This window comes from Ailuropoda melanoleuca, chromosome 1 (genome assembly GCF_002007445.2).
Source record: "Ailuropoda melanoleuca isolate Jingjing chromosome 1, ASM200744v2, whole genome shotgun sequence".
Taxonomy (NCBI): domain Eukaryota; kingdom Metazoa; phylum Chordata; class Mammalia; order Carnivora; family Ursidae; genus Ailuropoda; species Ailuropoda melanoleuca.
The window spans coordinates 104,235,199-104,246,601 of record NC_048218.1 but is presented as its reverse complement, the minus strand read 5'-3'; the positions used below and the strand labels follow the sequence as shown (position 1 = coordinate 104,246,601).

At 38.4% G+C, this 11,403-nt stretch overlaps 1 pseudogene; it reads left to right on the top strand.

Annotated features, from left to right (window-relative positions):
- The window catches only part of LOC109490630, a 30,620-nt pseudogene that overhangs the window by 11,033 nt on the left and 8,184 nt on the right, over positions 1-11,403 (top strand).

Sequence of the window (11,403 nt, the reverse complement as noted above, 5' to 3'; positions counted from 1 at the left end):
CCTTTATGATAGCTGAGTAATATTCCATTGAATGTGTATGTATGTGTGTGTGTGTGTATATATATATGTATACATATATATATGTATATATGTATACATATATATATATATGTATATATATATTTGCTTGTGTGACCTAAATGAGCATTTTTAAGTTCCCATTTGTTAACAGAGTTCTTATTAGGTTTATTGTGAATGAAAGAAAACCCCCCCAGAACAATACCTTATGCAGAATAGGTTTTTTCCTTCATGTAAGTGAAGTTCAGAGATTAGCATTCTAGGACTGAAAGATGGCTTAGGGATCCCGATTCCTTCTACCTTGTTTCACTGTTCTCAAGATGTGAGTTTATCTCATAATCTCAAATGGCTACTTGGACTTCAGCCATCATGTCTGTACTGTAACCAGCAGGAAGGAGAAAGGGCAAAGATGTGTACATCCCTCCATTTCTGGATATTCCCTGATACAATTCTCCTTACATTCCATTAGCCAGAATTTAGTTGCATGGTCACACCTAGCTGTGAGGGAAACTTTAGCCTCTATGCAGTGCGGGAGGGGCCGTGCAAAGGCATGAAAGCCAGAAGGAGAAGACTAAGGGGGTCATCTTGGAGATATGGCTCTCCGACCTCCAAATCCATGACAGGATTCATGGTACTTGACACATACCCCATATGAGATCATTCAGCAGCCCGAATGATCTCAGCAGGATGCACCCCTAACCAGAGTGCTCCTTTGCTTACATCATTCAGTACCTCCCCTCTTATCCGTAGAAGGTAAAGCATGTCATCTGTGGTCTGGCACTGTCCGTGTCTTTGATTTTGTCATTCCTTCTATGACTCTCAGCGCTTTATTCTCTAGCAACACCAAATTGCGCGTCCCTCCCAATAGAGTCCTCAGGAGTCAGAACCACCACAGCTTTATTTTTATTTTTAAATTGACCCCACCACGCATTTAGTTTTGTGTCTATTTAGTCTCCTCCTGTCTGTGGTAGTTCTCTATTCTTCCCTTGTTTTTTATAACTTTGATATTTTTTTAATAAACTGGCCAGTTATTTTTAAATGTTTTGGGTTTTTCTAATTTTTTTCTCATGATTACATTGAGATTATGCATTTTTAGCGAGAATACCATAGAAGTGATATATTGTTTTTATGTCTTGTATCAGGAGGTACATGATGTCATTATGAATGATTATTATGGACATTAACGTTCATCACTTAGTGATGTCACCATGCTTTCACTGAAAAGTATCTATGTTTCCCTTTGTAATTAACAATTATCTTATGGGGACAATATTTTGAGGATCTGAAAATAACACTTCTCATCATAGTTTTGCCACAAATTTTAGCATCCATTGATGATGATTCTTGTCTGAAACAACTATTGCTGTGTTGTTTAAAAAATGGTGATTTTCTGTTTCCCTCACTCCATCTACATTTACTAACTGGAATTCTCCTCTCCCCCTCTGATTTAATTATAACAATATGGACTCAAGGATATTTATTTCTGTTCGAACAGAATAATCCACCACCATCATTATTTATTCCGTTGCTCAAAATTTCCCAGATTTGACTGTTGGGAGCCACTTTGAGCTGGTTTTTGTTTCCTTTTGACACATCTTTATCATTTGTGAGCACTTCCTTATTTTCTGGAACCCCAGGATGTTCTGGATGCATCTCGTACTTCCTTTGCTTCATGTCAGTAGTGAGCCATTTCTCCAAAAGAGTCCTATTTCCATTTACTGGAAAATGGAATTTATAAATCAAGATTTGAGTGCAAGGTGTATTCCTTGGTACTGGAGAAGTTGTGGTAAATTCAGAATGAGAAATTAAGTTATATTTTAAAGGTCATAGGGCAGTTCCTTCATTTTAAAAGAAATCCTTTGGGTACTTTTTTGAAAAAATAAAAATGATCCTATATGGGAAATAACAATCCTCTAATTCATTATTTGAATATTTCAATATTATAATTTAATTTGCTCAAAGAGCAACAAATATGTATTATAATTACAGATAAGAGACTTTAGTGAGGTTCAAGAGACCACATAGCGTCATGGTGAATGTTGGTGGGATAGTCCATGACAGGATTTGTGCTACCTGACGCATACCCCGTGTGGTATCTGTAAGTTAAAACTGAAAAGCAGGACCTCACACAAGAGAGGTTTTGCAGACTCATTTAGTACGCCTCATTGAAAATAAAATGCTTCATAAATGTACTGAAGTAAAATTTTTCATTTATTTAAAATTAAAATGACCATGTACTCCATACTCAATTCTTCCCAGGTTATCCCATTAGCAGATTTGATCAGAATATGTATATTTGTAAAGTTCTTTTATTCTTGTGGTTTATTTGGACATATCTCTAAATTCTTTTGTATACCTGGATGGTAGGGAACTATGTCCTACCATCCAATGGTGATAAACAGATGGAATTACGGCAGTGTTATTCTTTTTAAAAAATTTTAGCTCCTATTCTATTCTATTCTATTCTATTCTATTCTATTCTATTCTATTCTATTCTATTCTATTCTATTCTGTTAGCCAACATGGCAATGTTGTTCTAGAGAACAGTCAGGGACTGGTAGCTTTTGAAAATTTCCTTTCTTAACTCTTCTGAAGATTGGAAAGAGAAAAAAATGCCTCTTCCCAATGGTCTTGCAGTAAAAGTCACTATGTCGCGTATTCTGATGTAGATTTTATGTTGGTTGAGAACTGCATATGGTAAAAGGAAGGAGAGATAAAAGGGCAGGTGCTCCGGAGTGGCCCTACTCCAGGATGGAGGATGATTTTCAGAACACTTGGAATATCGACTTACCAAAGGCTTCAAGTTATATTAATCTCCATGACAGAGATAGGGCAGGAATAATTTCCCTCCTTTTATAGACCAGGAAACTAGTGCTTATTCAGATATATGACTAGCCCAAGATCATGAGCCAAATATGAAAGAACCAAAATATGATGTCAGATCATCCATCATTCAGACTCCACAAAGTTGTTTGGACTCTCTGGTTTGTGGAGGGACCCTTGTTCCACATGTTAGTCCCTTGGCTTAGAATCTCCTTGTCTCCCATACCTGTCAGGGAAATTCCTACTAATTTTTTAAAACCCAGCCCAGATGGCTACCTCCTGGGGAAACCTAAATTTTCCTAAGGCAATTAGTTAGCTAACTCCCTCACCCGTGTCTTTTCAGCGCTCTTTCCACATCAGCAACATAGAGGCATGTTGAATTTTACTATTAGTACCTGTTTGTTTGTTCAGCCTCTCCACTGGGCTGTGAGCTTTGCAAGGTAGGGAATGGATCCGGTTGATCTTCATATTTCTACCACCTGACATGTAGGGAAGGGAATGGTGGGGGAAGTAGACTGGTACCTGTGCATGGAAAAAATCTAGGAGGAAAATAGGACGATCCTTTCTTCCCCAGATATGGAGGTATTAGGAAATATTAAGCACTACTATGCCTAATCAATCCTTTTTGTTAGAAATGTATGAGCCACAGGTAATCTAAAATTTTCTAGTGACTAAATTTAAAAATAAAAAGAAACAGATGAAATTAAATATAGTTAACTTTTATTTGATCCAATGTAGCATTTTATTTTTTTAATTTAAATTTTTTTTAAAGATTTTATGTATTTGACAGAGAGACAGTGAGAGAGGGAACACAAGCAGGGGGAGTGGGAGAGGGAGAAGCAGGCCTGCTGCACAGCAGGGAGCATGACAAAGGGCTCGATCCCAGGACCCTGGGATCATGACCAGAGCCGAAGGCAGATGCTTAAAGACAACCACCCAGGCACCCCTGAAATAACATTTTAACATGTTGTCATAATCATGATAATGTAATATAAAATAATAATATAAAATTATTAATGATGGTTTACATTTTTTAAATCAAAGTCTTTGCAATCCAGTATGTATTTTATACTTTAGCTCATCTCAATTTGGCCAGGCACCTTTCAAGTTTCAATGGTCACATGTGGCTAGCAATTGTTGTATTAGATAACAAAGGTATAGAGAAAAAGGAAAAAAAAAATCCAATCACATGAATAGATAAGAGTTTTGAGATTATTTTCTTCATAAACCCTGTTCTCTAGGCAATCAAATATTTACAAATTGCTTTTTTATTCTCTTGCTTTTTTTCTCCTTGTTTTCTAGCTAATGTACTATTTGAAGACACTTCCGTTTATTACCCATAATGGAAAGAGAATAGAAATTGATGCAAATGGAGATGTGACTGGGTACTGTGATACTCTAAATTGGCCATTAGGCGATAATGGAGAGATTGCCTTTGTGAAGGTTGGAGAATATATATTCACAAACTCTAAGTTTGAACTCGTGATGAAAAAGAATGTGACAATATTTTGGAACACTGAATCATCAAAGGTTAGTTACTTTGATATCTTATTTACATACACACAGAATTTGTTTACATACACAGAAAATTGTATTTCAGGCACTTAGAATATCAGACATCTAGAGTTGACTATTCCAAGTCAATTGTTTCAATATAGTATGTATCTTTTCTATATACAGATTCAGCTGTTTTCTTTTGGAGCATTTTCTTGGACTATAGTTTTAAATATTAGTTTTATCATTTTGTTTTTCTTCTTCAAGTACTCCAATCAAAGGGTTTGACTTCCTTTATCTGTCTTCTGTTTTATCCACTTTCTCTCTGATCATTTTTGTCCTTTTCTTTATTTTATCCTTATGCTTTTCATTGTTTTCCTGACTTTATTGGATACCCCTTATTACATTTTCATTCAAATATATTTGTTTTTGAATGCCTTGTAACTTTTATCTTAATTTCTGAAATGGCTTTAGTTTGTTTTTAGTTTCTTTCCTGAGTAAAATGAATTTTTTCCATTTCTTCTAGTTGTATATTTATGTTTTTAATTTTTAAATACCTGACTCAGCTTATTTTTTTATAATGATTTTTTATTATGTTATGCTAGTCACCATACAGTATATCCTTAGTTTTTGATGTAACGTTCCATGATTCATTACTTGCGTATAACACCCAGTGCACCATGCAATACGTGCCCTCCTTACTACCCATCACCAGCCTGTCCCATTCCCCTCCCCCGCCCGAAGCCCTCCGCTTATTTTTGCACATCTCTAAACGTTTTTCTGAGAGTATTTAATTGTTGTACTGGAATATTTATTTAAGATGCTATGTTACATTATTCTTCTGGGTAATGGTTGTCTGTGTGTGTGTTGATGGGATCTGCAGCAATGTTTTGATTTTCATTTTCTGTTTTCTTCTTATAGTAAATGTACATCAAGGCACTTACACCTGCTTTTATTCATAGACAAGGATGAGAGTTTCTGGTGTTTTTCAAATCCCTATTTCAAGACTGCCTTCTTTCAGTAGAGTGAAGAGTAGTAGTTCATTTAAGACATGACGTTTTGTGGTAAAGGAAAGCTTAATGTGTCTTTGGTTTAATGGTTCACTCTTGTTTCTTCAGGATTCCTAATTTCCCCCTTTTCTTTCCCTTTCTTCCACATCTCAGAAAGGCACTTCTCCCTCTCCATATACCGTCTAGTCCCAGTGAAGAACTTTCCCTAGAGCTGATGCTGTCTCTCTCCACGGTTCGGAACCTGTTGTAACATAGGCTGGGACAAAGGAATGATTTGTTTGCTCTTCATCAGCCTCCGGTTCTCGGATCCCCCTTACTCTTTCCTGCACAGTTTTCCAGGTTTCCGTCCATTTTCCACATAGCCAGGGATGAGGGAGGAACTCTAGAGATGGCCTTGCTGGAATTTAATGGCTATTTCTCTACATACAAGTACTTTGAAGTTCATAGTATTTTCTTTATGATGCTAATGTCATGGGTCATGTGTGGTTTTACTTACTTTTTTTTGTTTTGTTTTTTAAATTTGTATGGTCTTTTTGAGAGGGTGTGTGGAGAGATTCCCAGTTTAGCCGCTACCATTATCCTGGGGCAACCCAGAAGTCTTTCTTTCCCCTTCTGATGGTAGTTCTAGAGGGACTTCATTTCTTCCTACCCTTTTTCTTATTTGTTCTCAGGGCCAAAGAATGATAGAGGGAATTTACAAATTCATAATACAATGTAGAATAGGGAACACTAGCTACCAGTGGTATATGTGTGGGTACACATATACGTCAACAAGCTTTGACGTGTCTTCAAGAAATCTTATAGGACAGAAAGATGAGTTTCATAAACTTCAAAAATTCTTTCCAAAATATTGTTTTCAAAATTGTTCTGAGAGGTAGTAGAAATAAGGTTTGAGGATTAAATGCATCCTTTTTGGATGTAAAATACATCCCTACGTAAAAAACTATTACTTTCCTTATTATTATTATTTACTGAGAGAGAATTATTGTTACTTATTTTACTTATTATTACAATTTTTATTCCTCCTCCTTCTATAGCAACAAGAGGGCTTTAATATGCAGGACTGAGAAGTGGCTGGTGAGCTAGAGACTGGGTCCCCTGGGTATGACATAAAGACAGCACCTGGAGAAGGACTGGAGAAAGTTGAGGGGAAATCTCATCACTTACCAGAAGTCACGAAGGAACCCCATTCCTTCCCAGACAGCTGAACTTTTTACCCTTAATGAAATATTAGTTCTAGGAGAGTAGGACTTGAGGGCCTTGGATATTCTAGTTCAGTGGTTACTGCCGGTCACAGTAAAACGATAGGGGGCATGGAAAGGCACTGGCAATTTAATCTTCCATGTGGATCTCAGAATGAAGGGACCAGCAGAAGCCAGGACACTGAATGTGGGCGTTGGTGCAGCCAGGGGTTTTTCTTTGCTGCTGCAGACTTTTTTCGGGGGTGTGGGGTCTGTTTTCATCTTGATTCTTATTCCTTTATCTTCTCTCTTCCTGTGTGGCCCTTTAGACCTGAGATCTGAGATCCCCAAACAGTGTTCCAAATTCTGCTGGGAAAAGATCTAAGAATAAATGACAAGGAAATTAAGATTGCTGAGCTCCTATACTGTGCCAGACGCCTAGAAGAGCTTTTTTTATATCTCTTTTCATCTCTCTCTCTCTCTTTTTTTTCACTCTCTCCTTTTCATGGGCGGCAGTAACCATATATAAACTCATGCATACTCACGAAAGCATGCACACAGACACACCAGTTTCTCCCTTTCCTGGCCCATCCTTAGGCAGCAGTCACGTACACTATGACAGGACATAAAAGTTACAGTGTTTGCCACTGTGGGGCCACAGCTCTCTTCTGCATTTTATTTCTTTGACCTAGAGCTGTTCTGTCCAAATCGGTAGCCCCTATTCACATGTAGCTTTTAAAATTTAAATTAATTAAAATTAAATAAAGTTAAAAAGTCAATTCCTTAGTCATACTGGCCATATTTCAAGTGTTCAAGAGCCACCGGTGGCTAGGAGCACCATATTGGATAGATAACACTTATATCATTGCAGAAAGACAGAGCTGTCCTAGGCCTAGAGTATAAACTATCTTCTGTGATCTACAACTCTCTCTCTGAATGGGGGCTGAGACTTTCACTTTGTATTCCTACTGCTAGGCATATAGTAGGTACTCAATATAATGTTTGCATGAAAAAGAGAAGATGTTACTGCTTATATAGACAAGGTTCATAGACTGCTCGTTCTACTAAAACTTGATGGAAGAAGAGTAAAATATCGTAGTAGATTTCTATTTTAATAAGTTTTATTAGAGCATAATAATTTTATTTTTCTTATCTTCTTTATTAAAATTGGGGAAATATTTGTGTAATGGAATCGGTTTGAGTGAATTTGATACAAATTTACTAAGCATCTACTATGAGTCCTCCTCTTGTTAAGCACTGCAAAAAACCACTACCCTGAATTCCGGTCCAAGATGGCGACATAGGAAGACCCTGAACTCACCTCCTTCATGGACACACCAAATCTACACCTGTTTATAGAGCATTTCCTCCTGAAGAAGAACTGAAGGCTGATTGAACAGCTTGTGCACAACAAAAGATCGAGAGACTACTCCGAGAATGACAAGAGAGATGGAGACGTGGTAACAAAGGGAACCCCCACCTCCGACACTGGGAACCTCAGTGGGGAGAGATAGTACTCTGAGATGACCTTGAGCAGATTTGTCTGTCTTGGGGTACAGAAAGAAAGGCTGAGATTTAAAAAAGCAACTAGAATATGAAGGGACTAGCCCTAGAACCTTGCCGAACAGGGACAGAGCTGCTGGAACTTTCTCTGGGCTGGAGGGGCTAGTGAGTGCTGGGTTTATGTTCCCCCTCCACCTTAATAGTGCATATGGTAACAGGGTCTGTGCACCCTACCGGCCTGCTGCCTCAGCGTTTCCTGGGCCGCTAGCCCACACCAGCTCTAGCCATTCCACCAAGGAGGTTGCAGTACACATCAGAACATCCCTGGTCAGTGCCCACTTCAGTTCCAGCTATTGCACCAAGGAGCAGAGCGCCCCAGAAGACTCGAAGCCCATGCCACTTCAGCTCCAGATGGCTTGCTAGGGCGCCCCTCGTACAGAGCACTCTGGGACTTCCTGGCTATGCCTGCCTTAGCTCCAGCTGCCCTGCCGTAGTGGCCCCTGTGCAGAACACCCTGGAAACACCTGGTCTGCACTGGCCTCAGTTCTAGCCACCCCACAAGGCACCCCCTGCATGGAGCACCCTGGGACCTCCCAGTCCACACTCCACCTCGTTTCCATCTGACCTGCCAGGGCAATCCCTATTCTGAGCACCCCAGGACACCCTGGTTTATACCCACTTCATCTTCATCTGTCTTGCCAGGGCACCCTCTGTGCAGAGAGCTCAGCAGCCTCCTACTTAGCACTCACTTCCGCTTAAGCTGTCCTGCCAGGGTGCCCTCTCTATGGAGAGCCCCAGGGCCATCCCAGCCAATGCCATTTCAGCTCCAGCTATTTCACCAGGGCAGCTCCAGCACAGAATGCCTTGGGACCCCCAGCCCACATAGCTCCAGCCTACCAGCCAAAGTCACCGGGCACAGTCTACACAGGTGACAACCATCATAAGACCATTCCTTCAAGTGTAGGAGAAGTCACTGTTCCACCTAATTTATAGAAACATAGAAAGTCAAGCAAAATGGGAAGACAGGAATATGCTCCAAATGAAAGAATAAGAGAAAACCTCAGAAAAAGAACTAAATGAAATGGAGATAAGCAATATGCTCAATGAAGAGTTTAAAGTAATGATCATAAAGATGCTCATGGGACTGGAGAGAAAAGTGGAAGAACTCAGAGCTTCAACAGAGAGAGAAAATGTAAAAAAGAACGAATCAGAATTGAAGACTACAATAACTGAAATGAAAAATACACTAGAGGGAATCAACAGTAGATTAGCAGATACAGAAGACAGATCAGACACCTGGAAGACAGGGTAATGGAAAGCACCCAAGCAAAACAGAAAAAAAGAAAAAAAGAATTTTTAAAAATGGGGATACGTTAAGAGATCTCTTGCAAAAATCTTCAACAAAATATTAGCAAAGCACAGTTGACAATACATTAAAAGGATCATTCACCACAATCAAGTGCGATTTATTCTGGGGATGCAAGGTTGGTTCAATATTCACAAATCAGTCAGCATGATATACCACATCAACAAAATGAAGGATAAAAATAATATGATCATCTAAATAGATGCAGAAACCGCATTTGACAAAATTCAACATTCATCATGATAAAAACTCTCAACAGAGTGGGTTTAGAGGGAGCATACCTCAATATAATGAAGACCTTATATGAAAAACCCATAGCAAACATCATACTCAATGGTGAATAACTGAGAGCTTTTCCTCTAAGACCAGGATCAAAACAAGGATGTCCACTCTCACTACTTTTATTCAACATAGCCCTGGAAATTGTAGCCACAATAATCAGAAAATACAAAGAAATAAAAGGCGTCCAAACTGATTAAGAAGTTAAACTGTTACCATTTGCAGATGCTATGATACTAATCATAGGAAACCCTGAGGACTACCAAAAAAACTATTAGAACTAATAAAGAATTTGGTAAAGTTGCAGGATACAAAATTAGTACACAGAAATTGGTTGTGTTTCTATACGCTAATAACAAAGCAGCAGAAAGAGAATTAAGAAAACAGTCCCATTTACAATTGTACAAAAAAGAATTAAATATCTAGGAATAAACTTAACCAAGGAGGTGAAAGACCTGTACTCTGAAAACTAAAATGTTGTTGAAAAAAATTGAAGACAACACCAACAAATGGAAAGATATTCCATGCTCATGATTTGGAAGAATTAATTTCATTAAAATGTCCATACTACCCAAAGCAACCTACAGATTCAGTGCAATCCCTGACAAATACCAGCAACATTTTTCTTAGAACTAAAACAGATAATACTAAAATTTGTATGGAACCACAAAAGACCCTAAATAGCCAAAGCAATCTTGAGAAAGAGGTATAAAGCTGGAGGTATTACAATTCCAGATTCCAAGATATACTACAGAGCTGTATTAATCAAAACAGTATGGTATTGGCACAGAAATAGAAGCATAGAATCAATGGAACAGAATAGAGAGCGCAGAAATAAACCCAAACTTACATGCTTAATTAATCTATGATAAAGGAGGCAAGAACATACAATGGAGAAAAGACAGTCTCTTCAATAAATGGTACTAAGGGGGCACCTGGGTGGCTCAGTCGTTAAGCGTCTGCCTTCGGCTCAGGGCGTGATCCCAGCATTCTGGGATTGAGCCCCACATCAGGCTCCTCTGCTAGGAGCCTGCTTCTTCCTCTCCCACTCCCCCTGCTTGTGTTCCCTCTCTCGCTGGCTGTCTCTCTCTGTCAAATAAATAATAAATAAAATCTTTAAACAATAAATAAATAAATGGTACTGGGAAAACTGGACACCTACATTCAAAAGAATGAAACTGGACCACTTGATTACACCACACATGAAAATTAATTCAAAATGGATTAAAGACCTAAATGTGAGACCTGAAGCCATAAAACTCCTAGAAGAAAACATAGGCAGTAATTTCTTTGACATCGATCTTAGCAACATTTTACTAGATATGTCTCCTTAGACAAGGGAAATGAAGGCAAAAATAAACTATTGGGATTGCATCAAAATAAAAAGCTTTTGCACAACAAAGGAACCCATCAACAAAATGAAAAGGCAACTGACTGAATGGGAGGAGATATTGCAAATGACATGTCTGATAAGGGATTAATACCCAAAATATATAAAGAATTTATGCAACTTAACACCAAAAACCAGATAATCCAACAAAAAATGGGCAAAAGACTTAAATCGACATTTTTTTTCAAAGAAGATATACAGATGGCAGACACATGAAAAGATGCACAACATCATTCATCATCAGGGAAATGCAAATGAAAACTACAGTGAGATTATCACCTCATACCTGTCAGAATGGCTAGAATCAAAAAGATAAGAAATAACAAATGTTGGTGAGGA